We start from the raw sequence: 20,923 nt of genomic DNA, 5'->3' as shown, positions 1-20,923 counted from the left end.
TCCTAAAGTAACACAAAATCTCTTTGAAGATTTAAAAAAAAAGTAATCCTAGCAATTTTCACTGCCTGATTGCACAAATGTCACCATAATTTGAAATATTCTTGACTGTTGCCAACATGGAAGACAATCTTTAATCTGATGGTTTTCCTGTCTCACATTCTGCTTCAGTAACACTGCATCTGGGGTTCATGTAATCATCTTTCCTGTACTAGCAGCAGCTTTGGGTGTGTGTCCAAATATTGTGGTAATTGAGAGTGTATCAGGATTATAAGATGTTCTAGGTGGACACTGAGAATCATACAATGATTCTTGGAATTGCTTCCATGTACAGAATTAGCATTGGGACAGTATTGTCAGAGCACTACAGCTTCTCAACAACTGACATTTGGATTTATATCTTTGGGCTTATTTTTTGATGAATATGTTAATTTGGAGATGGGATGTAGAACAGACCTGAACATTGCTTACTGAGGGCATTGCAGCCAGAGAATTATTGCTTCTAAAGCTATTGATTTTAGCAGCAGCTGATATTTCAATCTGGATGCAGCATGTCTGTGCCTCTACGCACACTGTCAAGAAGAAATATGATAGTGTCTTAAAAGATTAATAATATCACTGGTCCTCAGGAGGCCTGTCTTAATTCACTGGCCTGTTCCTTGACATGTACTGTAATTTATCTAGTCTGATTTGAATAGCAAATGGCAATCGGCTGCCATTAGGGAAATAGGCATCATTCTTATTGATCTAGCATAGGCTGGATTTTATTTAAGGGGAACTGCAAAATGTTACTAACTGCACAATGAGAAGCAAGAACCATTCTCTTACCTGCCCCCTCCTACTATATAATGCAAAACATTTTCTCCAAAATACCACCCTCCAAATATGCTGGATTACAAGTTTCATTTTGTATGCCAGCACAGACTGGAATTTCTGAGGTTTACAATCTGACATATCTGGAAGTATAGAGGATCTTAAAATGATGCAAAGTGAATCATGGGAAAAGGAAGATGAGGATTCTGGAAAACTGTAACATGTAACTTTTGGGCAACCAGGTTTAAGCATACAGTTAGGGAGTTGTGAGTGGGTGTCTTTCCTCTCTTCTCTCTTCTCTCTTATTTTTACTGACCCAACATTCCCCATAAAGTTGGAGGCTGCTTCAGAAAATGGACTCATTTTTTTTGTGAAAATTGAAGCCACTCTACAGATTGTCTTGTAAAAAAATAGTATGAAGAAATGTTATAAACATCTTTTTATGCTCTTGGAACAAATACAGGATATATATTTTAAACAATGGTTACTTGGTGAATGGGTAGGCTCAACTTCCACAGCAAGATTATGTCAGTCCTCACAAAACTTTTCCAAATGTGTTCATTGGCTCAGAACTTTACTTTTTGTTCCAGAAATGAAAAAGGAATGTCTACTATTCCACCAACATTGCATCTTAAAACTGTAATTAAAATGCAATTAAAATTATAATTAAATTACAAAATTATAATTATAATAAGCTATATGATTTAAGCTTTTAGTTAGCAATATTCCTATTCATTTCTTGTTTCATGTACCTAAATCTTAGCCCATTGGCTAGTCTAATTAAAATAGTACCTTAACATGGATTTGATTTTTTTTTAATGGCAACAAGGCTAACATTGCTTTTCACTTAGTCTTTGTGAAAAATAAAGGAACAAAGAAAAACAGTTTTTTTTACCTAATTCAGTTACAATCTTTGAATAAGATGGGTTTAACAAATTGTCTATTTTGTGAGTATAGGGTCATAGGTTTGCAAAATTTCAGAAATGATGGGTGTAGCCAATCAAAATATCCTTTTACTGAAAGACAAACAGGTGAGACTGCTTCCAGGTATCTTGTCTGATTTCCTATAGTGTTTTCTAATACACCAGTCTTCCTATGGTTGTTTTTTTTGGGGGGGGGTTGTTTCTTGTTAGGCAGGTTTCAAATATAGCATTATTTTGCAAAATTTGAAAAAAATACCTCGAGGCCTATTGGGCTCTTAGACTGGTTTACCAGATATTTGAATAAAAAACCTGCAAAACAAACAAAAGAAAAGCTACATGTACACAAAATTATTTTTTTCTAGTATCAATAAGATTGGCTTTTCATTCGCAGGAATGTGCTAGAGCCATTATGTAGTGAAATCTGAGAATGGCCTTAAAAGATGGAAGGGAGGAATGCTGTCTAAGGAAAGATCAGATAAAAGAGGGAGGAGTAATGGGCAGAGGAAAACTTAGTGTTGGAAATTATCCAGCCTTGCAAGGAGGCAGGATTAAGCATACAGCTAGCCTAGAATCACTGTGCAACTGTAAAAGATTCAGAATCATACCTACTCCCTGAATTCCTTGGAGCTTTATCTAATTACTCTCAAGGGAGAGCTGCCAGACTGGCATTAGAGACAGAACATAATAAAGTAGTTAGCTTGAACTCTGCACTGTGGGTCTAGTTGTTCCAACCAGGCACTTAGAAAGGATCCTCCCTAACTAGTGTGTAACCTCTTATCATTTTCAGGTAATGATGCATCCTGATAGGGTTTTAATCAACTAAGTAAGGTAACAGAGTGGTGTTGTTAACTTCCAATTAGCACTTGTTAGGGAAGTGATGTGGCTTGGAGAAAAGTACTGTAGCTCAGGAAGCGATAAGCTTCACTAAGTAAAAGCTTGACAATATTTGATTTTAAGGCTTTGCTTGCCAGATGGAGACATGAAGACAAAAAGGAGGACACGTCTTCCTTTTGCTGGATGTCTGGTAACAGTACCCAGAAGCAATGGTCAAATGAAAGTGAAAAATATTTGCATGTTGTTATATTTCAGCTTGAAAATAAATTTTTAAAAAGTTAAATAGTGAGAGAGAGAGAGAGAGAGAGAAAAGCCCTGCAAGCACAATGGAAGGTATCTGCTGGCTTCCAACCTAGTGGTTAGCCAGTTTTAGTTAATACAGAAATACTAAATAGACAATTACAAACATTCTGATTAGTGCAGAAGCAAGAATATATTCTAGTGGTAAATAAAATATCTTGAATTCAGATATTCAATTTCAACTTTAAAATAGCTGTTCTAACATTGCCAGAGGTATTCCAACATAGTTTAAAATATTCTGGAAATAGTCCATTAGTTATTTTGAGATAATAACATTTCTAAAATAGTTTGAACAGCATCATAATAGTTTCTTTAAGGCTGAAACAACCTAGTTCAAACTTGAAATGTTTCAGAGCTGACAAACTTTGCACCACCCTATATAATATGTATATTAAGTATTTTATAGTGACCATCAATAAAAAGAAATTAAAGCTAAAAAAAAGCTTTATGGTTTCTTTTTGCACAATTTTAGGCACTATTATTATTATTTTTTATTTATTTATTTATTTATATCCCACCATTATTGTTATTATAGTATTTCAGTACAACTTACATTACTATAAAGGATTCAGTTACAATGCATATATGTGTCTGAAAAAATGCTGTGAAAAAATTACCATAAAAATTACCTTCAAAGTTTTTTTAGTTTCAAATCTCTATACACTTCTTCGGGAGAAATACTCACTTAATTCAAAGTAATGCAGACAAATAAGCCTACATTCTACTGGTATAGAGAGAATTTTTTCATGGTATATATAGAAAATTATACTTCAGTTTTCTATATTCTGAAATGAAAAATGAAGACTTTTTGCTTAGCTCATTGCTCCTCTTGCTTTGAAATCTATTGCTGAATAAGACAAAAATGCTCCAAAATGATCAAATACAAAGTAATAAAATAGATTGAAAATGACTTTATTATTTTGAGCAGCAGTAATTGCTATACATTGTGAAGCTTGCATAAGAAATGTGTTAATGTGTAGAAGAATGACTTGAGAAACGTTTAATTTTCTTGATGATTTCAGTTTCTGAGTGAATGATTTCTTAAATTAATAAAGAAAAAAATTGAGTGTTGACTTGCAATTAAGTAGAATCCTTTTGCAAATAATGGAAGATGAAACCTCATATAGGTTTGACTGCTTGCCTATTTATGATTTTATCTGCTAATAGAGCTTTGAAAACAAGCAATGAATCCTAAATTGTTTCTCAGTATTTTGCTGGCCTGTCTGAGGAAGAACACTACGGTTTCCTTAATTCTTCTTTGCGATTTATCATTTCCAATTCATTGTTTTGCATAACTCTGTTTAAAATGAAGAATTGTCATTATTTTGCAGTGAAAAACTGGTCATTTGCATAATGCCTGCCATTAATTATTGTGAGACTAATGCAGCTGTTGATATTTTTAGGGCACAGTGGTGCAGTCTGCACCTTGTATAATGTCATTCTAAAAACATTGGTAGTTAATAGGTGCCATAACATTGCACAAATGCAAGAAAGGAAAAATAAAAAGCAGAGGCACAATGGAACAGGCTGTGATCTTTATTTAGCATTTTCTCCTTGAAATACTTGGTGAGAGACAGCTTTAAAAAGAAATCAAGAGAACAGGAAGGTGCAAAATAGCATTAAAAAAGGATATAAATGCTATGTTTTTAATAACTGTTTTTGCTATTATAAGGCAACTTGAATTTATTCAGATTAAAAAAGCCCTAATAGGTTTCTTAAAATATAAACAATTTTTACAAATTAAATTTAATTGCAGGGACTTGAGAGTGGATCCTATTTTTCTACTAGTTGATCCTACTTTATATTTTTACAAAATATATACCATAGAGGCTATATTGTTTATCTATCATTCTATACATACCGTAGTTATCTTAAAACACAATTTCTGAATCTTAACAACTTAGAAATACATTGACTTCAATACAGGTAACTGGACCTCAATTTTGGCTGAGAAATTCTGGAACTTCCACATATCAGAAAAATGCCTAATAATATGTTAAAATAATTTCTGTAGCTGAAATTTAATATATACTGTAATATGAAGGTCATATTTTGTTTTGTTATGATTAATAATAATCTAAGAAGTAGAAGTGGAATAGTTACATGGCAAATATTCTGAGCATAGAATACATTGGAGTAAGTCAAATATGCCAATTGGCAGGAAGGTTCCAAAAATTGTAGAGAAAATACTAAGTTGACAGAGGGATAGAATCAAGATCATGTGAAGTATTAATACCACTTTACAATTCCTTGGTAAGGTCACACTTGGAATACTGCATCCAGTTTTGGTCACCACAATGTAAAAAAGATGTTGAGACTCTAAAAAGAGAACAGAGAAGAGCAACAAAGATGATTAGGGGACTGGAGTCTAAAACATATAAGGAACAGTTGCTGGAATTGGGTATGTCTAGTTTAACTAAGAGAAGGACGAGGGGGAACATGATAGCAGTGTTCCAATATCTCAGGGGCTGCCATAAAGAAGAGGGAGTCAAGCTATTTTCCAAAGCACCTGAAGGTAGGACAAGAAGCAACAGGTGGAAACTAACCAAAGAGAGAAGCAACCTAAAACTAAGGAGAAACTTCCTAACAGTTAAAACAATTAACTAGTGGAACAACCTGCCTCCAGAAGCAGTGAATGCTCCAACACTGGAAGTTTTTAAGAAGAAACTTGACAGCCATTTGTCCGAAACAGTATAGGGTTACCTTCCTGAGCAGGGGGTTGGACTTGATGACCTCCAAAGTCACTTCCACCACCACCACTACCACCACCACCATCATTATCATCATCATTATTAAATACCCCAAGAAACTATCCAACTTAGTAAATAAAAGCATTTCAAAATGTTTTATCCAGGTGGAAGAGGATATTAAGATGACATAAATACCTTTAAGTTCTCCAGGACTGAATTTTATTTCAAGGCTGATGGAGATTTTGAGAGCAGTTCCTAATTTGATTTTTAAGTATTTTGAATAAATTGAGAAGTTAATGATTACATCTTTAAATATTAAGGAAATATTTCTCACAATGACAATAGTTTTAATTTTAGGCTTATTTGCTAATATTGGTCATGTAAGGGAATGGATCATTACTCTTAGTCAGCTTTAAATAATGAAACTTTAAAAATGTTTGCTGTTTTACAAAAATATTGTAATTTACTTAGAATTTTTAAGTACAGTTAAAATACTTTTTATGCACATGGTTTCATCTTGTTTACCTTCAATCCTTTGAAACTCCGGAGTATGTGTGTTAGAGAAGGCCTTTATTGAACATATATTATTAGTAAAAGATTTAGAATTTCAAAAATAAATTTGGACGGTATATAATTTGAATTAGAGAATAGCCATATCCTGTATTAAAGAATAGGTATATCTTTTAACTGGCTACAAGTTTTAATAAATTTTTCTTAAGACCTAAACATTCTTTACTTAAGGAAAAACACATTTCTAGGTTCTATGAGAAATATGATTTTATTTTAAATATGATTCTCATACATACATATATACATACATACGTACTGGACATGTAATATATTTCAGAGAATTTTGGTACATATGTTATGCACTTGTCCATTAGTATTTCATTATGGTTAAATATTATCAGTATAATAAATCTGATTCTTGCAAAACAATTAAGGTTTAAAAATATTGATATCTTATGTAACCATATTCCAAAAATCTGAATTCTTTTAATCTATGAAGATGTTTGTATGTATGTTTGTAACTTGGTCTGTTGCAGAAAGAAAAAAGGATTATGTCCTCATGGAAGAAGGCTTTTGTCCCTGATTCTAAAAGTTGGCTTAACAAAACTCTCGGCATTTGAATTAACTTTGCTCTGAAGTACATATAGATTGCACAATATAATTTTGGATAGCCTAGAATTTTCAGTGGTTAAAAAAATAGATCATGGTGTTGTAATGTAAGAAAATTATATAATTTTATTAGTTTGGATGCTTGTAATTTATTTTTTATGATTTTATAGCTTAGAAAGCTTTATGTTATACACTTCTGCATGTGGGGGGCCTGCCTGAAGAAGCAGGATAGATATAATTAAAATAAATTCTATTTATTGGATGCAAACACATTAGTTCAATTAAGATTGCTCACTGGTATGTTTTGGATTGTGTGTTTAGGGATCATTCTTAATGTAATAAAAACTTTTATACTCTCTGTCCCTTCCTCCTTCTTACCCTCCATCTCTCCCTCCCTCCCTCCCTCCCTTCCTGCCTTCCTAAGAATAGCAATAGCATTTAGACATATGTTATTTCATAATGCTTTACAGCACTCTCTGAGTGGTTTATATTATCAGCATATTGTCCCCAACAATCTGGCTCCTCATTTTACCAACCTTGGAAGGATAGTAGTTTAAGTCAACCTTGAGCCCCATCATGATCGAATTCCAGGCTGTGGGCAGAGTTAGCCTGCAATACAGATAGTCCTCAACTTACAACAATTCATTTAGTGATAGTTGAAAGTTACAACAGCACTGAAAAAGGTAATTTGTGACCATTTTTCACACTTACAACCATTACAACAGTCATATTTATAATAGGTGCAGTGTCTCAGGGTCATTAATCACCTTTTGTGACCTTCTGACAAGCAAAGTCGATGGGGAAGCCAGATTCACTTAACAGCCATATTATTAATTTAATAACTACAGTTGAGTCACTTAACAATTGTGGCAAGAAGGTTGTAAAATGGGGCAAACCTCACTTAACAAATGTTTCACGTAGCAATTTGGGGCTTAATTGTGCCCGTACGTCAAGGACTGTATGTACTGCATTCTAACCATTGCACCACCACAGCTCTTTTATTAGGTTCCCCAATTAAAATATTTTGCAATTTGATCTTAATGAAACAGACTTTTTAAAATATTACACCTATTTTAATACAAATATTTTCAAAAATAACAAGTGGCAGTATTTTTTAAAGGTTAGTCTCTTATCTACAAATGAGCAATTCTTTTTTTAAACACTGCCTGTGTGCTACATCTGCATATATGTAAATTAAATTTGACACAATCAACTAAAATATCTTGAGAACTTCTTTTGTTTTATTTTATTTTTTCATCCTTTGATTCTCTATTCCATTGAATTATCTTCTTATAAGGACTAATCTATATTAGACATCAATTGTACAGTTATGATAGTGGTAACCTAGATTGGCAATTTGAAATATAGAGATTTTTGACCTTTGTGCTTCACTAGCAAGAAACATTATCTTCAAATCATAATTCTCTTTTTTTCTGATCACCAATTATATTGATGTACAACGTAAACCAGATTTTAAAATCCACTAAATCCACTAAAGATAATAGTTCAGCAGTGTCTTCTGTGGTTTGATATTTAATATTAGATTAACTTGCAGTAAGAATCCTGCAACTGAATACTAAAAACTAAACATGAACATCCTAAAATAACATTTACTTCAATACTTTTGTGTTTTTCAAATATATTAATAATTTTAGAAAGTTTCAGTTTTATTTTCTCTTCTATGAGCACTATAACAATAGAGGAAATTCAACCACATATCCTGAAATAATAATTCTATGATCTATTTCAGGGGTGTCAAACTGACCGTGTCACGTGACGTGTTGCGACATATCATAACTTTTTTCCCCTTGCCAGAACTGGGGTGGGCATGGCTTCCATGTGACACATCTGGCTCATCGGCCAGCAGTTTGACACCCCTGATCTGTTTGAAATCTGCAAAGGAAATACAATTCCAGAACTGCTATTCTGTCCTCTACTATCAGCTACAAACTTTAAAATTTGTTACATTTTGTTACATACAAAATTGTATAGGTATAGTTAAAGAATGATATATTATTTCAGTTTTGATAATGTTCAACTCCAGAGTAACTCTGGGTAGCCTGTGTGTGTGTGTGTGTGTGTGTGTGTGCATCGAAATGTATCATGGAAAAAAAAGACGACCAATAACCAAAAAGCCAAAAAATATGCCATGAGTAACTAACCAATGTGTCAATGCCCATCCTTCTCACGGTTTGGGAGTCTTTATCAGTTTGTGACAAATAAAAGGGTAGGAGCAATGCAAATCTTGGGAATATATTCCATAGGGCAAAAGCCATCATCAAGAAGATATGCTCCCTAGTCCCATAAGATGGGATCTGGAATATGCCCCTTCCATCTGAGCTCACTAGATTGACAGAAACATATGGAGAGAGGCTCCTTCAAGTAACTAGGCTCCATGCTAGGTATTTGAAATGCATTATAGCTGAGAAGATATAGAGGAATGCTTTATTCCTGTTCATTTCTTCTATGATGTTCTTCACATGGGAAATATTAGATGGTACTGATTTGAAAATGATTGACTATTTAATAGTTTTCTTATTAACAAACTATGTGTGTAAATTTTCCAAAAATCACTGTGCTGCTAAAATGAAATTCAAGAGATATAGAATAGAGTAGTTTGATTTCAGCATATGTCTCATGAGGATATCTGTATAGTATCATTGTCCTCAGTGTTAAGAAGACTTAGAATTGTGCTGTGTTCTAAGACACAATGTGTATTTCTTTGTGTTAACCTAATGTAGTGTTTAGCTAGAGCCTCTTGGTCAAGCACAAATCGTATTCTGAAAAACATGTCTATTTGAATTGTGGCTGTTTTAAAAATGAATATTGTGGACCATGGTATATTTGTTCATTAAAATAGCCTTGGGTGGTTGTTTTTGTTTGTTATTGATCTTTATATGAGAATGAAAAAAGGTGCTTCTGTATTAATGAGTGAATTTCTAAATGTTTTCTGATTTGCCCCAAATCCAGATTCCTTTTTCAATCATTTTCAACGTATATCACCCAAATATCTCTACTTAAGGCAATTAGTAGAAACCTGTCCCTATTGAAAACTCTGCCAGATTTTATTTGGATCAGTTGATACCATTGATCTTAATATGTAAGTAACACTATTTGCTATAAAATATTTGTTTAATAAACAGATTGGTTTGTTAAATAGTACTCAGTCCAAATAAAAACATGATGCATTGTACTTTCTGTGAAGTACACAAAACCAAGATCCACAGAGCTAGTAGCTATGTTTGTCACACTTCTCAACAGATCTTTAATGCCATCTTTAATGTTTTTTTATTTATGTTTCTGATTCTTATCTCTTCATGGTAGATAGTTTGCTAAAACTGACCTGGCTAGTGAAATGTACTAGACGTCAGGAAATCCAAATTTTCCAGGCAGTACTAAATTAAGAATAGCTGTTATCAAAACGTTAGTATTATGTTGTTATAATTATAATATGATACAGTAATAATTCCATACCAAAACTGAAAAATGATCTTGAAACCTGTGTATAGAAACAGTACTTTTCTTGAAGTTTTGAAAAACTTATTTCTCTAATAAAAGTAACCATAATTCATATAATTACTCACAGAAATACATTTCAAGTTATTCAGAATTATACAGGTTTTGCTAAATTAGACAAAGGAAGACCACTTTGATTATTTCATAACATGTGACACCTTTAAACATGTGACATCATCTGCATATTAATTTAAAAATTATAGCTATAGATATACATTCACAAATAAATCAGTTTGGTGTTTGGGAATTTTGTCTAGAACCCTTAAAATCTAGTTTGCCTATAATCCAAATATATGGATCATTAAATTTTTATAATTACTAATATGTATTGCCAAACTGATATGGATAGGGTATTTTTGTTTTTGTGTGTGCAAAATAAATTACAGTGTATCACAAAACATCTTGTACAACATTTGTTGTTTATGTTTTCATTTGTGTGTGTTGTTTTCTTCTGCATCTCTGTGCTCCTCCTTTTATCTTCTAGTCTCCCCTGTAGGGGTTCTGTTTTGCTGTTGCCTTTAAATCCAAACAACCTATTTAAGTGGGTGAAAGTGGAGAAGGTATGCTAGAAATACTCTGTATATTTCTGAACTGTGTAGACATATTATCTTCTTAATGAGTTTTCTGGATCTAAAGCAGTCAGTGGTGTTTATCTTGTGAAATCTCACAGATATTCATAACATTAACACAGTAAAAAATAGTATTTCACATACACAACAGTTAAGATTTGATTCTGATCTAATGCACCTGATGCATATAATTGCCGTCTAAAAAGCTAATTTGGGACTTCACAGCAACCAGGATCAGAGCTTATTATGAACATTTGGAACACTTTGTGACAGACAGTGTCTCTTTGCATCTCTACAAGATGGGAAGTAATGTGCGCACGGTTTTGCTTTTCTGTCTGGCAAACTTTTTATAGGTCTGTGACAAAATGCAGTATAAAGTGCAAAATGTGGAATATTGAAATGGACTAAACAGCTGGTGAAAGAAACTGGGTGTTTTTGAGGTGAATAGAAAAGCAATTTGTTAAAAACTACTGTCTTTTTCATTTTGGCTCATTGAATGCGTAAAAGGCATATGTGTCTGTCTGTGTGTCTGTGTTTGTGTGTGTACATTCATGCAATTGCAGACATACATAATTTTTTAAAGATGACTTTAAAAATGTGAGTATGTGTCTGATGTAAAAGTCTAACAATGTTTTCTGCTCTTACATGGGGACTTGGGGGTCTATGTTGACCAAAATGCAAATGAAGAGAAACTAATGAAGTTATAGTCTCCAAGGTTACTGTGTGCAGTGTTCAGGAAACTGGAAATCTGTGTGAGTTAGATTCCCTGAGAGAATGTAGAAGATTTCTGGGAATGATATTTTTATTGTTCTTCCAAATGTCATTAGAACTGGTGCAAACTTGTTAATTTGGAAAAGTTAACAAATTGTCCTTTCTAATCTTTACTTGCATGCTACTTTTCATTATTCATTACTTTATTAATTAGTGTTAGCTTGACAATGTTTTAAGGAAACCCTTATACTAAAGAAGCTGTTGCTCAGAAAGCTGAATCCACACATGGCTTTCTTTTTTCTTTAAATTAAGTTTGATTATAGCTGAAGTCTGCTTTTCAGCAGTGTGATTGAAACAAGTACTGTATTATATATGAATATATGGGCTTTGAACAGTATGCATTCATAAGAATGAGTTTGGTATAACATATAAGGTAAAGGACTGGAAGTGAGGAAACCTAGGTTCTAGTCCTCCTTGAGCACAGAAGCCCAGCCGAATGCCCATAGGCCAGTCACTGCCTCTGCACTCCGAAGCAGGATCAGGCTCTGCAACAAGCTGACTGAAGAACAAACATTCATTATCCATAGATAGCTTTGCTATGTAAAAACTAGGTAATGACAGGGAAACCAATGGAACCAATAACAACAAACACTCTTCAAAATCTGTGAAGTACATTTTGCTTTTATGGTGTTTCATATTACTGTTGGCAAAGCCATAGCAAATTTTAACTCATACAGCAACTAAAATAACAACGCATATCTGTCTGTCCATCTATCTGACTATCTTGAAAGCTTGTCACCTTACATGGGACCTTTCATTACATATGTTCGTTCATTTGTTCACTCATTCATTCATTCTTATGATATTTCTTTTTCATCTGAGATGTAACAAATTAGAATTTTTGTACAAAAAATGTTAATTTTTTTCAGAGCATATTTTGATAATATTTTTATACATTTTAATACATTTAACACATGTTTTAATCATTCATAATCACTATTGATATGGAAATTCCTGTCTATCTTTCATTCTTTTTTCACAATTTAACCTTTTTATTACTTCAGCAATTATTAACTTTGTTTATTTTCTTGTTCTATTTATTCAGCAAGGTGATATAAAAATATATGAAAATACTTTAAACTATCTAAAAAGTCCTATAATAGGTATATGTTCATGTCGTATACCTATTATGATCCTTCTTTTTGATGTCTGAAATGTATTGCATTACCAAGAAGTATTAATAGTATAATGAAGAACGATTATCAATAATATAAAATAAACATTTCAAATGACTCATCAGTCTTAATCTCTAAAGTACAAAATGGTAAAAAGTTTAGATTATTTCTAAAATTATATTTAATTTATGAATCTAGCTGCCTATTAATTTTCTAATCCAGAAATAAATGACTGGATGATAGGATAGATATGTATGATTATTTAATACATAAATATTAGAATAAAAGAAAATATGACAAAATGAAGTTAAGGTTTTGTCCTGCTGAGAATGTTTTAGGGATGCATTGAATTTTAAATGTCAACTTTTAAAAATAGTTTCAGTATATGTAAAGTAAATTTATTGCTAAATATTGGCATTATTATAAATGAAAGCTTGATTTTTGTAAAGTATTTTTTTTAAAAAAAGTAACATTGTCAGGTAAAATTGCACTGCTAGTAAAATCCAGGATTGAAGATTCAAAAATAGCCTTCTTAATACTGTTCATTAAACTATTTCCAAGTTATTTTCTATATATTCTGTTTCTGTAACTGTAACTGTTACAGAAACAGAATATTCAGAAAATAACTTGGAAATAGTTTAGTGAACAATTCAATAATTTATTCCGGTCATAGCAAGAACCTGAGGCTCTTTTACACACCATTCTATCAGTTAGCCTTACTTTTCATAAGGTTTTTTTTCATTTGTGATCAAGATGTTACAAGAAAATTACAGTGAACATTAAATTTATTGTTTCAATATTATTATTATTTATTATTGCAATATTAAAACAAGAAATAATAACTTTAATGTTCATTGTAATTTCCTTGTAACATCTTGATCAAAAATGAAAAAAAACTTATAAAAAGTATGCATTAAGGCTAATTGATAGAATGGTGTGTAAAAGAGCCCCAGGTTCTTGCTATGACCGAAATAAATCATTTATACTTTTAATGTAATATTGCTATAGCCTGAGGGAGAAATATTAAAAACAGATGTTTTCTTTTAATTAGAAAACTAAAGTAGATCAACCCTGAGTATGGCATGTTGACCTGAAATGCATGTTAAGCTGCCTGGAAAGTCTTTTTTAGGGCAAATGAGCAGTATCCATGTTGTTCAGGTAGGCTTTAAGGCAGTGGTTCTCAACCTGTGGGTCGGGACCCCATTTGAGGTCGAACGACCATTTCACAGGGGTCACCAAACAACGCAGTCCGCCATTTTTTTTCCCTTTTCCTTAGCTGTTCTACTCTCTTGAATAGGAATAGGAATTGTCCAGGCTGTCTCTGCCCTGCTGAGCCCTGCTGAGCCTGCCAAAAGTCCCATTCTGCAAACGGTGCTGCACCAGTTGAGTAGTCCTCGACTTACTACCGGTTGAGTAGTCCTCAACTTACGACTGGTTGGGGGTTGCGGCATTAAAAAGGTTGAGAACCACTGCTTTAAGGTAAAGGTAAAGGTTTCCCCTGTCCAGTTGTGTCTGGTTCTAGGGGCATTTCTTAGCCGAGGAAGCCAGTATTATCCAAAGATACATCTGTGGTCATGTGGCCAATATGACTATACAACAAGGTGTAGCTTGTACTTGGCGATAATTCCATTATCTATTTCTTTTGTAGGGGTTTACAAAATGAGAGTATAGAACATTGAATTGGAGTTCAATTTATTCTTCTTGCAAAAACTGAGTATTTCTAGTATTAGACAACATTTTTCTATCTACATATGGATGACTGCATACTTTGCTATGTACCAAGTGATCTGTTCCCCTTTTCCTACAATTCCTCATGTTAGATTCATTGGTATGTTGTCTAATTGTTTCAGAAGACAGAACATATTTGATACAAATCAGATTGAAAAGACAGTTGAATATCATTCTTTCATAACTTGCCATGTGGAGCTGTTACGAATTCTGCAAAACAGAGACAGTTCCAAACATATCAAATTACAGCTGCCCAGTTATAGAATTTCCAGTTCTGACAGTTTATAATTTATTTCTGTCTTTGGAATCTTGGTGCTCTTTATTCTTGGTATCATTCCATGCTATGTACAATTGTTCCATGTTTCAATTTAGAATACATAATTTAATTGGATAAGCTTTGCACCCCTAGCTATGTGAACTTCTCATAGTACCACTGACATGGAAAATTTGACTGTCATTTCCTGGATGATCATCATGTTCAATTCAGTCATATTTACATTAAAACTAAATATAGTGCTCTAGACCTCTAAGATATTTTAGTTCCATGAATGGCCTTTTGCAGAAGAGAAAGAAGTATTTAAAAACAGCTAGCTTTTTTTCTTAGTGCATGGCAACATCAGAGTCCAGAAAAGGTTTTGATAATTATATCATATATAATTTGAAGAATGAGGATATAAAACTATATGATAACTTGACCTTTAATCTTTGCGGCTTGCTTTCCCAAAAGTAACTTTTTAGCTTTAAATCAGCCTCCCCAGTTTTGTTGTGAATCATTCAAGTTAATAAGGGTGTGTGTGTTAAATTTGGAACAATATGAAGATTGTAAAATCTTAAATGTAAAATTCTTAAATAAAAATAGGCATGCTCATGTTATGAAAGTTTCTGTATAATGCTATAGAAAGAACATGTGTGTTAGTGAATTAGTTGATTAATAAGAAAAGAGACCCTATCCCTAAACTTTTTGATTTAGACTCTAGATTAATACCAAGTTAGGCATCCTTCATGACAATTTCATGCCTGTCAGCATGATATTATTTTTAATAATGGTCTAATATAATCAAGAATTTACACAATTTCATTCCATTAGGTCTATTTTGCCTGTTTGTGTAGTAACAAAACACTTCAAGACTCACAGCACTACAAACTCTTGAAAGAAATTATAGAATCTTTTCTATATAAAGTCCTTAAAGCACTAAAAACTCTTGAAAAGATTTATAGAGTTCACACACACACACACACACAAAATCATCAGGAAGTTTGCCATTTGGACAGTCCTTTATACCATTTTGAACTTCATCTGTTGATATTTCTGTTTCAAATGGAACTTTTTGTTCTCTATTCTATGGAGATTTTACTTTTTCAAAAAGCTGCGTATTCTAAACTATTAAATTCTGTCACTGTGGAAATTCCTAAGCATACAAAACTTTGTTGTTGATATTGACAAATGTTTCTTTTACTGTTTTCTTTTAATTAATTTATTATGTACAATTGGGTTCAATGGTTGAGGCTTTAGTGGAATAGCTTATTTTGAAAGCATACAGTTGGCTATCCTTCGAAATTAAAAAAAATGGGCACATGAAAAAGCTGCTAGTGCCTAGAGATACGAAAATGTTGCCAAGTTGCAGCATGACTATCTTCAGCTTTAGCTTTTGTTTCTTGGGAAGTGTCAATGATCAGTTGTTGAAGAGATTTTAGCATCTTTCCCAGGATGATCTGTCGAGAGGCTGCTTTGGTTTCCATCATTTAGGTAATGGCCTTCCTCTTATATTTGCTATAAATTATCTGGGGAGGAGCCTCTGGCACTTATTACAACCTCTGTATGTGTATCTTCACTGATAAATTAAGAAGAGATTTCCTTTTTCTAAATTTCCAGAGACAAATCTCCATATTGATAACTAAATGCTAACATTGTGTTTTGTATAGAATGTTTGATAGGATAGCATCATAGCACCAGAATAATATTTTAGAGGTTAAAAAAACTGATTATTACAATAAGTTTGTGGTGTTACTTCTATAGCAATATGAAAAATAAGAGTTGTATCTTTATATATTTAAAGTAAACTATCTTTCCAGTCTTAATTGTTTAAAGGGAATTCATATTATTAGACATGATTTGATTATAATTGTTCAGTGCTTCATTTACAAACATTAGCTAATACTCAAAAATTATGCAGAACTCAAGAGAACTTATAAACAATTGGCCAAAGTTTGAAAAATCCTACATATGCTTATTTGATTTTATTTTGATATAATAACCAGTTGTTCTGAATAAATAAACAGGTAGTTGCATTTGATATCAATGGACATTACATGATATTTGGAAAAGAAAAAATTATTTAAATACTCATTTGAAATATGAGAGTATTAATTAAAATATTACAAATATTACAAATTATTTCTCATGTCTTGCCTCTATAAATTGACATTCATTATTGCTTGTTTGTGAATTGTATTTGTTACCTATTTTTATAAAAAAGATAAAACACATATTTTGCTTTGTATTTTACAGTTTTGGTTTAAAATAATAAAGAATGTGATATTTGTTTACATGCATATTGTAATGGACAGTATATTTTGACTGTGCTATGTTTCTATTCATAGGAGATGCCACTAACCAGTAACAAACTCCAGAATAATTATTGTTATAATAATTTTTTTACATAAAATTAAAATTAGCTAACTATAACATCATGTTTTCAAGTTTATTATTTTATGATGATAGTTTTTGCCATTTATATTGATAAAAAATAGTAAATGCCTTTTGTAGGAATGTTTTCAGGTACTGTCAAGTGCAAAATGATTAATATTAATGATATTTTATAGAAATATGAAATATCTGAAAAAGTGATTTAAAACAATGAATTAAATTGTAGTATGCAAGTTATTATCTAATATTTTCAAAAAATAGTCTGTAGAAATGAAAAATAAATGGTCTACAATTGAAATACATCTGTGCACATATGTTTTACACATCCTTAGATAAATCTTGATATATAGATTTGGAAATAGGTAAACTGGAAAATATCATTGCTTCTTGCCAATCTCTTAGTACTATTTGCAGCCTTAATTGCATGAATTTCTAAGAAATAAGAGCTAGGTAACTATAATTCTGTTTTAGTAAAAGCAAGATTTTTTATGAAAATATGAAATGATCATTCTGAACAGTATAGGGATCTTACAAATTGCATATTTTATTCATAGTTCCTTTATTATTTAGGTGAAAGATTTCTCTGAGATTATAAATTCAATTTTTTTTTCATCTACCCACTAGGAAAACCAGTTGTATTTTAGGCATGGTATATAATTAACCCATTAGAGTCTGCTAACTAGAAGGATAATTAGAAATGGTATTGACATTGTAATTTAAGGTCAAATCAAAATACCTCTTCAATAATTAAGAACCATTAAAGGCAGTAGTTTATTTATTTTAATGTTTATATTATTATGCTAGTAAATAATGCCTCAATGTACTGTGTATTGTTATAACAGTTAATGACCATTTTTGCCCAGTGAACAATTAGATTTCTGCTGAGAGTTTTTGTCTGTAATAAAAAGCCTAGTTTGAGACTGAGATCTTACATGGAAATGCAACTTTAACACTTTTTTTTAAAAAGAATTACTATTGCAAACTGGCTATGAGAAAAACCTGCCAGTTTCTTTGGCATAGCCCTGCTAATGGTTTTATGTAGAGGTAGTACTAGAGGCTATGTACCAGTACTTCTAGCATTGTGACAGTGAGACTTAGCCAAAGTAATTTTGTGATATAACTGTGTAAGAATTAGCCTTGCTTTGCACCAATCCATAATTACATCATAAGGGAATTATACAGTGAATAGTTCTAAATCCCATGTTACATATGATGCTGGCGAGTTTGTATCATACCAAGTATTCCATTTCTTAGCTAAAAATAGTTTTGTTGTTGTTATTTGTGATGTACTATATATTTTTGTAAGAATGTGTGTACTGAATGTATTATCTGTATGCACAACATTAATTAATCAAATGTCTTTCAACATTTTTATTATCCTTCTGTTGCTGTTCTTAGAAAAATAGTTAAGAGCAGTGGAATGTGTATGTGTATGTGTGTGTAAGTGTGTATATATGTATATATTGTCTGTGTGTATGGGAAACAGATGCACTGTAGGCAGATAAAGTAGATAAATATAGTTTCAAATAGAAGCATAAGTGTATAAATATAGACACTATATGGAATGAAGACAGGAAGATCAGCACAGTTTCATTATTGCTTGTATTCTGTATAATAAAAGAGCAGCTGACATTAAAATTACTGATTGAATGACACTGTCAGATTGCAGAAGACATAGTGTAAGGTAAGAAAATAACCTTTCCAGCAGTTTGAAGAGCAATTACTCAGGAAGATTTAGTCTCCTTCAGTATTTGGTTAATACAGTACTGTTTCCTGGATTTTATTTTTGCAATCAGAAGCTAGAAACAAAGCATGAATAATTCTTCTGTCCTAAAATGAATAACCTAAATTAGTTAAATAATAATAGCAATTCTGGTTTTGTAACTTGCTGGAGATTCCTCTGCTCCATTTCTTAATTTTGGTAGGCTTCATCTGTTGTGATTGAAGTTACTTGGCTTCTGTTGCTGATTCAGAAACTTGTCATATTGAGTTTATGTGGCAGTTGATAAAGATAACAAAACAGAAAAATCGTTATGGTTTAAGAGATTGTTGGCTCTGTGTTGTGTACATTATCAGTGCTATATTCTTCATATTTTGATCCTATCTGTTCTGAGAACTCTTGAGTACACAGCTAGGCCTCAGCTATAAATTGACTACAGGTTATTAATGTAAAATTGAACTGAACACAGATGATGTTAGAATACTTTCTAAAATAAAATGTTGCCTTCTTCATATTACAGTACTTTTTACTTTCTTCATTTTTTCCCTAGACTACAATAGTTTAAAAAAAGCATCAGTTGCATCAAAAAACATTCTTTGTGATCAAAGTCATGTGTTTAATAAATACATTATCCATTTCTACTGGAATCACAGAAGCAACAAGAGCTATGTGGATTTGAATATTCAAGTCTTTTCTTGATGTGGCCTTAAATGTTTTTAAAGATATACAAGATATTTCAAATCATCTCTGAGATATTTGGACATGTAAGTCATTCCCAACTGAATTTCTGCATCAAAAAGGAGAGGTTAATTTGGATTGAGAACCTAGCTTATTGTAAAAAGCAAAATAATTGCTCCCATGTCTGAGTTTCATCTTTGATTAGGAATGAACATTCTTGTGTCCAGAAGTCTCATTGATATTATGGCAGGTTTAGGTTTTTTTCTATTAAAATGAGAATATTCATTCAGAACAAATCACAGAAAAAAACACATTATGGGTACAAGTGTTTCTGTGCATATAATATATATGGATGTACCACACTCTTATTCTTCACATTAAAAAAATGTATTGGCTTTTTTAATATTGTAAATATATCACTCAATAATATTTTTTTATACTGGGATAAATATATATATGGCGTCCCTCTTTTAATTTAGGTTTTTTTATAGTTTCCCTTGTGTTATAAAAGATTTCAAGGTGATGGAACTTTGGATTTTTATTTGACTAACAGAAACTATTATGAGATTTACAAAATAAGTTATAAAATTAAGGGCCAACATAAATGTATTGGATATACTGCTATCTATTTTCTTGTTTTATTTTATTTTGTTTTTTGTAAACTAGTTATGCAATTTGTAGTGTCCTGCATTTTCACACATGTAACTAAAGGCAGTTGTGAATGTGAATGACGTTGGATACTCAGATGATTTGTAATCTTCGTTCTTAGCAGAAATTAAGACAATTAATACAAATAAATTTTATGTACTTGTAAATGAAAACTTTTATAGTTATGTTTCCTTTTGCATACAGATCAATTCTTTTTTAAAAAAATATTTTATATTGTAGGAAAATCCAAAAGGCAAGAAACCATAAAATTCCTTTTTCCTTTCCTTTATGAAACTGTATTTAACGGATCAAAGTTTTCTTTTGTAAGTACAATATGCTATTTTCCTAAAAGTGTTAACTGCACTTGAAAAATCTTTTATTTCTTGGATGAAATCCTGTAAGAAAACTAAAGGAGGAAAGTGAAATATGAATGAAGTTTTACAAATTGTAGACATATAAAATAGTGATTGAATGCGAACATTCAATATTCACCCTTTCTTTGCAATCTGAATTTTTTCACCTTAATTTTGGTAGTTGTATCAATTGGTAGTTGTATCATCTTGAGACGTCTTGAAATTAAAGGGTGCATTTAATGATAAAAAGAGCTCCTGTGCAAGACCTGCTTTGTTAATGTTTTGAATTGCAGAATTCACTTTGCTTTATAAAATTCTCTATTTTATTCCATTTGAAAATCAATATAAAATATTGTTTTGAGTAAAGGGATGACAATAATCCTAGGTACATATTTGAGTATACCACTCAAAATATATGTAAATCTGTAAAAATAATTTTCTGCTCTAGAAGCCATAAGGTTTCTTAATGGGTAAGACAATGCATACTTCCTAAAACAAATTT

General features: G+C 31.8%; 1 protein-coding gene across 18 annotated transcripts in view; it reads left to right on the top strand.

Moving 5' to 3' along the window:
- The window catches only part of ZBTB20 (zinc finger and BTB domain containing 20), a 553,524-nt gene that overhangs the window by 254,768 nt on the left and 277,833 nt on the right, over positions 1-20,923 (top strand). The window contains exon 4 of one of the 18 annotated variants that reach the window (XM_039327280.1): positions 9,647-9,776. The exons of the other annotated variants lie outside the window; for them this stretch is intronic. The gene's annotated coding sequence lies outside the window, so the exon portion shown is untranslated. The remainder of the gene's footprint in view (positions 1-9,646; positions 9,777-20,923) is intronic. 18 annotated transcript variants of the gene reach the window in all.

The sequence above is a fragment of the Crotalus tigris genome, unplaced genomic scaffold (genome assembly GCF_016545835.1).
Source record: "Crotalus tigris isolate CLP2741 ecotype Arizona unplaced genomic scaffold, ASM1654583v1 scf7180000024359.8030256, whole genome shotgun sequence".
Lineage (NCBI taxonomy): Eukaryota > Metazoa > Chordata > Lepidosauria > Squamata > Viperidae > Crotalus > Crotalus tigris.
The sequence above is the reverse complement of the archived record's forward strand: the minus strand, read 5'-3'. Positions and strand labels throughout refer to the sequence as shown.